Source organism: Schistocerca nitens, chromosome 11 (assembly GCF_023898315.1).
Source record: "Schistocerca nitens isolate TAMUIC-IGC-003100 chromosome 11, iqSchNite1.1, whole genome shotgun sequence".
Classification (NCBI taxonomy): domain Eukaryota; kingdom Metazoa; phylum Arthropoda; class Insecta; order Orthoptera; family Acrididae; genus Schistocerca; species Schistocerca nitens.
This window is the reverse complement of record NC_064624.1, coordinates 29175446-29186027: the sequence shown is the minus strand read 5'-3', so window position 1 is coordinate 29186027 and position 10582 is coordinate 29175446.

Below are 10582 nucleotides of genomic sequence, written 5' to 3'. Positions count from 1 at the left end.
TTCCTCCTCTTTTAAGCCAACCAACCAACCAATCCTCTGTTGGGATCTCCACTCATTGGAAAATCTCCATCTCCACGCATTGGAAAGTGCCTTGTGTATTCCCCCCCCCCCCCTCCTTTACGATGCCTGGAAAACCAGTTAGGATTGATCTATTTCAGGGCCCTAAGGTCTCTGACACCCCTATGATATTCTGGCATCTTCTATGTTCCATCCTTGAAGAATTCCAGAGTGCTGCCATCCTCTATACTGATGGTTCTAAAATGATAGATAAGGTGGGATACACTTTTACACCTCCTACTAGCATGGAACACCATTTGCTGCTGGGATCATGTAGTGTGTTCACAGCAGAGCTGCTATCCATTAAGAGGGCCCTCCATTTCATTACTCAGGCTTCCCTTTGCAGTGTTTTAATATGTGCTGACTCAGTGAGCAGCTTAGAGGCTTCATCACCCTTTGGTCTCTGCTATCCATGAACTCCTCTCTGCCCTTGGCCTTGTCACCTGCTCCGTTGTCTTTCTCTGGGTCTTTTTGGGCATCCCAGGCAATGAACTGGTAGACTGTTTGGCTAGAGAGGCATATACTTACCACCCATTCCATTTCATGATTTCAGGTGCATATAAGAGTATACTCATCAAATCCCTCTTTGCCAAAAAGTGAAATGACATCCGGTGCACTACTGCAGTTTGGCGCTCTTCTTTCTGCTACTCTCAGAACAAGTCCACTGTCTTATGCTGTCTGTGCATCAGTCATACTAGGCTCACCCACTGTTTTCTCTTGTGTAATGAGTCACCCCCACAATGTGTCTGTGGAGCCAGACTGACTGTATTCTATATATTAGTGGAATGTCTCCTTCTTTTTGCCCTTCGTACTAAGTATAGTCTTCTAGTTTCTTTGTCTTTAGTATTAGCAGGCGATTCAGAGATGGTTGAACTGTTTCTCAGTTTCCTACCTAAAAGGGGTTTTTGTTTTCACTTATAAGTTTTGCTTTCCTCCCGGATCAGGGGCAAGGTGGTTGTGGTTGGATCTTTTCTTTGTGTTTTCTAGGCTTGCACCCATGACCACTCCCCTATGCAAAGACCACTCTCTTATACCTCTGTTCATCCAGTTTTTACATTTGGCCTACCCTTTTATGCCTTCTACTGCATTTGTTGTAAATTCATCCTTTTATAGGTCACTCCTCTCACTGTATCCACCCACTTTTAGCAGATACTGTACCTTAGGTAAACAACTTTTGAATCATGGGACTGACAACCTTCCCATTTAGTCATCCCCCACACACCCACATAAAGAAAGAAAGGGAGAGAGAGGGAGAGAGAGGTGGTTACCGTGTTCAGGCCTTAACTTTGAGATGTTGGAAACAGTTCCACCTATACTTATTGGGTCAATATCACTGTAGCCTCTGCCAAAGAAATGCTTTATCCTAGCAGATTCTTGTTTAATAGGACTAGCAGGCATTAATTGTGTAACAGTGATAAATAAATCTGCTCATAATCGCCAGCAATAATGTATTTTTTGCAGTTCATCATATAGTTAATGTCATCTGTTGTTAAGGCAACCAGTGATATTAGCACACGCAACTAATCAGTAATAAGTGCAGCTGACTCATGTCTTTGAGCTAACATTACACCAGTGTGAAATGTTATGGCACCTTTTCACTTTTGAAAACTGTATATTACTTAAACAGCATGTACTAGCCTCTCTAAATTGATCACGGCTGCTAATACTGCCTCCAACACCTAAAGTCATTTCATTAAAATCATCCATCTTGAAGATAGTCTGCTTCCCTTTTTCTCAGCCTCACTCAATTTATGATTTAGGTTCTGTTCAATGACATGATGATCTTGAACAAACACTCTTGCGACAAACAACTTCTCAACAAAGGTTTTAAATTTCTATTGATAATATCTTCTGTTCAGATTTTATTCATTTTCCATGACACATCTGTATTGCCAATATAATAACAGAAACTCAGGTTGCTCACACGTATGTGTGCTACTTAATTCTGTGAACTTAACCAGGCAACAACTGATACATTAATTAAATCATACAGATTCTTTCATCTTTTTTGCTTTCTACAACACAATATCTTTTTTAATGATAATTAAAGGCCACTATCCCAACGACATCTGACAGTGTGGCATGGCTATCAGCTTTGCCCCTATGATGACCAGCTTTTAACAACACCATACCCTGTTACAGCAAGTCTGCCACTGTTGCTCTGGTGTTTTCAAACCCATTGCACAGTGCACACTATTTCTAACATCAAACTGTACATATCACAAATACACTCGTTTTTGATAGTATGACTTGATACTGTTTTTCCTTTGATATGAATATTACATATTTTTTATATGAAGAGTACTTACCACAAACTGTGTATCGAACCATGTCATTGAAGGAAGGCAGAGCTGTCCAGGCATGTGCTATATTCTCTCACGAATATCAGCACATGAGCTACACTTTCATCATAGTTACTGGCTCACTGTTAATGACATACACAGATTAAGAACTGTACCTACAAATGTCAATAATTCATATTTAATATGGAAATTGTACCAAAAAGGTGTGCTTTTGGTAGGCAGTCATTGTGCCATAGCATTGAAAAGATACATTTTTATAGATTTCAAGTTATAAAACTTAAAATATCAGCAACAGGAAGCCATTATCTATGAATATTGACTTTCCTGTCATTATATTATAACAAATGGTAGCTAAAACGACACATTTTGAGGGGATCTTCTATTTGCTGGTGCTTCAAAACAATTTATATTCGTACCATGTACTCAGTGAGAAATAAAACCCACCAAATATGATATTTAACGCCATTCAGTATGGTGGCTGCTTTTTTTCTGCTTGTGGCATGTAGCAGTAATACATCCCATCAGCCACGTTCATGTCCGTGAGGCAAAAATCTAACACACCAGATTATTTATTTCATGATGTGCAGCATAATGGCACATGGAATACCATGCAGTAACCTCAGCAGCTCCTCATCCACATTCATTTTCACTTCCCTTGAGAGAATGATGGTAGTCGTAGAGCCTGCCCAGTTGCCTTTCTCTGGATCCAAAATCTTGAGAGCATCACAAGGAATGAACTGATCAGACGAAAGGCTAGAGAAGTGATTATGGTCCAACATTTGCTTTGGTGATCCCAGGGTGTGAATTTGTGGGTGCAAATAAGACCTCTCCTTACTCATCATCTGCTGGGCTACTGCCCCCTCTAATAAATTTTACACTTCCATTCCTCCCAGAATGAATCCACCATCTTATGTCACCTAGTCTTTGACAGTGCCAAATTAAATGATAGTTTTATGTTACACAATGAGCCACCCCCGCATCATTTTTTGTGTGCACGCTATTCTCCCTTTTAGGGATAGGACTCTAATGAACGGACGATGCTGTTCACCTATGTAACGCTTTTGATAGTAATGAATTGGTAATGGGACACCTGTGGGAGGGACAGCTCCCATCATATGTAGAGCCCTGGGGGACATTTGTGTGGCTCATCCACCGATTGATATGCTTATTTCTCTCACTTTGTTTTCCTATTTTTGATACAACTGATATCCATTGCTTCTCACTTTTACTGTTAAATATCTCCTGGCTAGAAGGCATTCTCTATCTCTCAATGTCTTCACCCTGAATTGCTTTGGCAGGAGTTGGTCAGATTTTTCTCTCCACAGATAAGCCCTGGGAGCCCCTAGTTCAATTGCCAAGCTATGTACTGGCCCGAGCCGTATACCTTCACTTGTCAAATCATTTCACAGCTTCATTGCCTTCAGTGCCTCAATTTTACCACTCCAACATACTTCCATACTTCAATCAAATTTCTGGCTGATGTCAGTAACTCCAGAAGAACTGCTTCTTGACCGAGGGATTGATGACCATGCTGTTTAGTCCCTTAAACCCCATCCGACTGACAAAAGAAATGTATTTAAAGAAACTTTCTGTGATGCATCAGAATGTTAATGACTTACCTATTCACGCAATGTAGAATGTCAAAAGTTGTATTATGTATGCTGAAGCACTATGTGAATATTGGACTCCAAATGTTAAACATTGGAGACTAAAAATTAGCAGCCCATTCCTGAAGGGAAAATATGCAGAAAGGAGGGATTGTTCAACTCTTTTGGAACTATTAGCTTCTGCTTAGATCTATAGTTGGAAGACTTTTCCTGTGAATTGCTACCACAAGAATGTATGAAATTATCAGCACTGATCTAGTAGTGCTTTTTTTCCCTTTTATTTTCAAATACATATGTGTGAGAAAAAATTTTAAGTAGAGCCGGTAGTCAAATGAGCACAGTGTAGGGAGCAAGGAATGTGCATGTAAGTTTGTGTGTGTGTGTGTGTGTGTGTGTGTGTGTGTGTGTGTGTGTGTGTGTGCACATGCATGCATGTTTCTCCTATAGCTTGAGAAAGGAATTTCATTCCGAAAGCTAGCAAACAAACCTCTTGTTTGTGTATCTGTCGACAACGCAGCACTTATGCCTTTCGGTAAATCGTTCCTTTATTCCTAAATAATTCTTTAGTATTAACCAGAACTTTCCATGCATTATTATAATTTTAAGTACATTAATACATAATTTACCAACTTTTTTACTCTCTCTCAATCTTCTCTCTCTCTCTCTCTCGCTGTTGGCATGCGACTTTTCTGTAGGAAAGTTATTAGAAAGCCAGCCATGAATAGATTTGCTTGAGTGTTTTATGGAGACAAAGGAGAACCCTCACCTCCAAAGTTGACTGTAATGTCAACTCCTTGCTGACAGAGTAAAGTCTGGTGCTGTATCTGTGTACCACCTGTCTCAGCCCTATGCAATCTTTTCTTTTCTCTGTTTTAATATTACCATTATTAGTGTGAACAATTTCAACATAATTTAATCTCACTCTTCAATTATAAGAAAAATCTAAGGAAAGTAAACATAGAGGTAAAGATAAATACAGCAACACTGAAGGACAAAGGTTGTAAGAAAGGGGTGTACTGCAGAACAGGTAAACTTGTAGTCATAAATTTAATGATGAAATGGAAATTTGCGTAAATGGAAGCTGTATTACAAGAGAAGGAACCCTGCATCCAAAGCATTGTGTCACCTTTTATTTCTTTTCTTCTCAATATGTGCTGAAACTTAGTGGAATTTTTGTTACAATCTAGATACAGGTGTAGTATGTTTTTGTTATATTTTTTCCAGGTTTGCCTGCACAAATTGCATCTAAGTTCAAATGTGGAATGCCACGGTTTTGGGATAAGGTTTTAGATATGTGGATTGTCTACGCTGACAGTATTGAAGGTAATTAGTTTTTTAAGCTAATTTTGGCATCTACTGTTTAATTTTACAAAGCTAAATGGCAGAATTAATAGTTAAGACCCATACCTGTGTAATTCACAGACATGATCGAAATTAATAAAATAGAGTGTACAGTTTTTGGATCAGATAACTGTTGGACATTTAGGAGTAGAAGTTAAGGTAAAATGTATGTCCTTTGAAGCGCATGTTGAAGAAGAAGAAGAAGAAGAAGAAGAAGAAAACATTAAATATGACTGTAGGGAGGAAACAAATGAAACTGGAATAAAATGTGACAGGTTGGATCCATTGTAAGTGGGAGAAATACCAAAGAAATTAATGTTATTAGTTAACAGTTACATGCTCCAGGAGTAACTTTGGATAATATATCATAATGATATTGAATTGAGGTAGTTTACAGGATACTGACTTAATTGATATGTAAATTTGATTGCATGCTGACCATTTACAAATGAATTCACATATAGGATACACTATTTATTTTGATAAAATAAGTGTGTATGTAAAGCTTTTGCACTAAATATGCTACTGGTTTCTACAGGGTGACAATTATTGAACTATATGGAGGGAGAAGAAAGAAAAAAAGGGGGGAGGGGGTACAAACTGTGACCTGCACATACTTCATTGAACATGTAAATATCAATTCATATATTCAGATTTATGTTATGACATGTTCGATATGCCTGCCATCATTGGCGATGATGTGGTGCAGATGAATAGCAAAATTCCGCATGCCCCACTGAAGTGTCAGAACAATGCTGTTGATGACCTGAACGGCTGTTTTCAGCTCAGCAATGGTTTTGGGGTTATTGTTATACACCTTGTCTGTAATATAACCCTACAAAAAGGAGTTGCATGTGTTCAGATCCGGAGAATATGCGGTCCCCAGAGTGGTCCTCCTAAACATCGAACACTCTCCTGCCTCAGTTGGGTTGAGCTATGTCTTGAATGACCCACATGTTGTGGAAACCATTGTCACTTTGAATACTGGGGATGGCATCATCTTCCAAAACCTTCATGAACTGTTCAGTAATCAATGTGCCATCAAGGAATATTGCACTGATTATTCCGTGACAGGAGACTGCACACCACACAGTCACCCATTGAGGGTGAAGTGTAAAATTGTATTCATAGCTTCAAAATACCTTGATAACAGCAGAGGCACTGTCGCAAATACTAACAGCCTACCCATTGCTGCATCATTGCTCTGTGGCCATCAGTTGACTGCTATGCTTTTAAAACATTCCAAACGTTGAAAAGTTAAATTAAAATATTTTCATATTGTATTAATAACAGCCTCAGACATTTTTAAAATAAGACAGATATTTTAAAATTATGAAAACAGTTCTATTATTTTAACAAATATGTATTATACAAAAAATTTGTAAATGCAGCAGCACCTATGACTGGTGGTAATACAGTGTAACATATTGCATACAATTTTTATTATAAAAGTGATATGTTACTTGGCTGGCGACTATGACTAATTGACAGGATAAAGCTTGCAATAAAACTGATCACAGCCTTGTGTTGCAATTCAGGAATGGTTCTTGCAGGCTCTGGTTAATGAATAAGTTCCCAATTCATCAGGTCCTATATGTGTTCCATTGCAGATTTGGTAATCTTACTGGACAGGTCTCTTGTTGTACACTACAAAAAGCATGTTGCACTGCAGTATAGGCATTTGGTACTTAACCCAGAAGAAACACCAAATGTGACCGCAGGTTGTTAACTAATGGTTGCCCCACACCACAAAGCCTGGAATGATAACTGTGTGCCAAAGGTGAATGTACTCTTGCACACGCAGCTCACCAGACCTGTGCAATACACATGTAGGTCAATTTCTCACATATTGACAGAACTTAACTCTCATCGCTGAAGACAACAGAATGACATTGCGCTCTCCACTCAACTCTTTCACAACACCAGAGTAACTGTGCTTGTCGGTGTCATGGTGTCAATGGTAGCCTGGTCAGATGCACATGTGATCTTGAAAGGGTCTTATAGTCCTCTTCCCTATCATTTTATTTTATTTCCAGTGCACTTTGCATCCTACAGAACAATTCAGGTGTTCTTGTTGCTAAATTTTGTACCAGAGAAGACTGTGCTATGGTTCAATCTAGCCATAGCCTATTCTTCGCCGCAAGCATCATATGGCTGTTATGTTGGTTCTTTTCAGACTTGCAATGCATCTATAATGCCATTATAAGACTTCCATGTTTTTATATGTAACCAAACTCATGACTATGATTCCATAATATGTTTATCCCTTGTTCACCTATTCCAAAACTCTCTGGCATACGTGAGTGAATGAATGCGGGTGTGTTTCATTTTGCTGTACGGTGGTTTAGACTGCTGCAGGGAATCAGGAGTAGTCATACAGAATGGCCAATCCTTGTAGTTTTCAGGTAGGCAAAGATGTTTTTTCCCCTTGTGTGAGAGTTACTGGTGTTGTGTTGGTGGTGGAAGCCTCATCTCTGGGATTTCCTGGCCGCAGGGTTGTGTGGGAGAAGTTTTAGTGTGGGATGGGTCTGCAGCCGAGGTCTCTTTGAAGAAGGGTGAGTTCATTTAACCATGTGGCGCTTTGTCTCATAGCGAGAGGGGAGTTTTTATGTAATTCAGTCTCACTGAAGTTGCACCTTGTGCAGCTTATGACCTCGCATTTTGTCTTATAAAGATTGTTTTGTTGAATTGCAGCAAGGAATGCAAGGCTTTTCCAGACTTTCAGTATGATTCCTAATGACGACTTTGATCCATAAGAAGAACGTAGCACGACACGATCTCACATAGGAAGCATGCCCTCGGTTCAGTGTGAATGCTTGTGTGCCTCCGACTGTGTGTGCATACATTCTAATCTTTTCTGAATTTGTGGATTTTCTTTGTTTCATTACTATATGTCCATTGGAAACCATCCACATGGGTTAATACTAGAGTTTGTTGGCCCTCTGCCATTACCCTTTGCCTATTCAAATGTGTCCTCTGTAAATGTTAATTGTTTGTGGCTGTATAGTTTAATGTTGCTAAAATTTGGCCACAGTACATAGAAATTGTGTCTCTGCAAACCACATGTCCACATGAGTTAACTGTGAGCCCAACTTTCCTGTGGCCCCCTGCCTCTGTCCTAGAGTTTACTTACTGCTCTGATTTTGGAATATTAAATATGTCCTGTCCAGATTATTCAGTTGTATTTGTGGTTTGTGATTTCATGTTAAGTGTGTAAGCAGGTATGTGTGGCCCTCATTGAGGCTGTTTCTCCATATCAAGGTTCAACTTTAAATGCAACCGTGATATTCAGATTTACTCTTTTATTTAATCATTTCTCAACACATTGGAACAAACCTCGTAGCCTCATTGCATGTTGATTTTTGGGCTGTCCTTGCTGTTCTTTGAGTGAATGTGGGTCTGAATGTGAGTATTAAACTTTTCCCGTCCCCCTCTTATTATGACCATGATTCTAAATTAAGAGATTCTGTCGTGAATCGTATAGCATCTCACAAGAAATCGTGCATAGTTACTAGGCAACAGCAGTTATAGATGTCTTATATCAATGTTTTAAGAAACAAACAATTTTGTTTCACGTCTTATCCAGTGTACCAATGTTACATCTCCTTTACCTACGCCATTTACCTTGTAGTTTCCTTGTTAGCCCACCATAGCATTTCAGTGTGCACAGGTCCAATAACAAGTGTTTCCTTTGTATTTAAAACAAATTCTTTAGAGTAAATCTTGTTTTCATGAATGTTGCTGCAAGCTGCTCTTATTCACAGTGGTCACACACTTTTTACTTTATTTTAATATTTGATCCATGTGAACAATCCCTGTATCATATTAATAATTACGTCCCACTTTTTTATGAGTGACATTGCAATGAATATTCTTTTATGAGTTTTTTCCTTATGATTAAATTAACAAATTTTGCAACTCAATCGAACCTCTTGTTTGTCATGTGGCTAGAGTTGGTGGCGACCCAATCTTTTACTTTGATTTTAATGTCAGATAGCATTTCCATTTGTGTGTGGCTCTTTTAGCCTTCTGGATATAGCTCAGGGCTCCACTCATTTCATAAATACCACTTAAATGCACATCACGTACAATCTTAATCCTGCTGTGAGCAGATGGTTTCCAATGGTCCTTCACATGGATTTCACCCCTGGATAATGTTTGTTTGGCCATCACTGCTCACACAGTTTTCCAATTTTGACTTATGTCTGTATTGTGTGAATATCCTGAACCTGGCCTACAAGTGTGGGAATTTTCCACAGGGTGCTGTTGAAAGCAGCAACCCACTATTCATTATAAAAAAAAACTGTGCCCAACCTGTACAGCAACCTGTCGATCCGTTCATCCAGCCTCATCCAGCGCCACAGTGTGACTGTGCAAATGGCTGAAGCTGTTCAACAGGTGTGTTGCTCATTGCTGGGGTGTGATTGTACACTGGAATGAATGTTTCAGACACTATTCACCTTAATCAGCACAGTTGGTGCCTGCAGAGTCAAAACAGAGGATACACAGACAGATATCTTGAGCACCGTCTGACTGCCAAATTGTGTGTAAAATGAATCACAAATACTATGATCCTTCAGTGTATGCTGATTACTCCCTTCTGCCACTGAACCCAGTTCCTGAGAGTGTTGCATTTTTTTTTTTTCTGGCAGAGTATGAAGATTATAATCTATGAGGGTCACTCCAAAAGAAATGCACACTATTTTTGTAAAAATACAGTTTTCATTCTGCATGTGTGAAAATTTTACAGTGTGTAGATACATCCTTCCCGTTTGTTTTCAAACTTAGTTCAACCTGTTCCCGTGAGTGGTGCCATCACAGCATGTCTTCAAGATGGCTGCTACACTTGACGTTCATCAGAAGCAACGTGCTGTCATAGAATCCCTGTGCTGTGAAAACGAGGCAGTGGGAAACATCCAACTGAGGTTGAAAAAGGTGTATGGAAATGCTGCTGTCAATCACAGTACAGTTAGTCGGTGGGCAAGCAGGTTACATGATGAAAGCGGGCACGGAAATATTGAGGACTGTCCTCGCAGCAGCAGGCCTCATACTGCATGGACTCCAGACAATGTGCAGAGAGTTAACGAATTGGTGACTGCTGACAGACGCATCATAGTGAACGAATTGTCACGCTACGTTGGGGTAGGGGAAGGAAGTGTTTGCAGAATACTGAAAATGTTGGCGTTAAATAAGGTTTGTGCCAGGTGGATCCCCAGGATGTTGACAGTGGCTCACAAAGAAACAAGAAAAATGGTATGCAGCGAACTGTTGGAA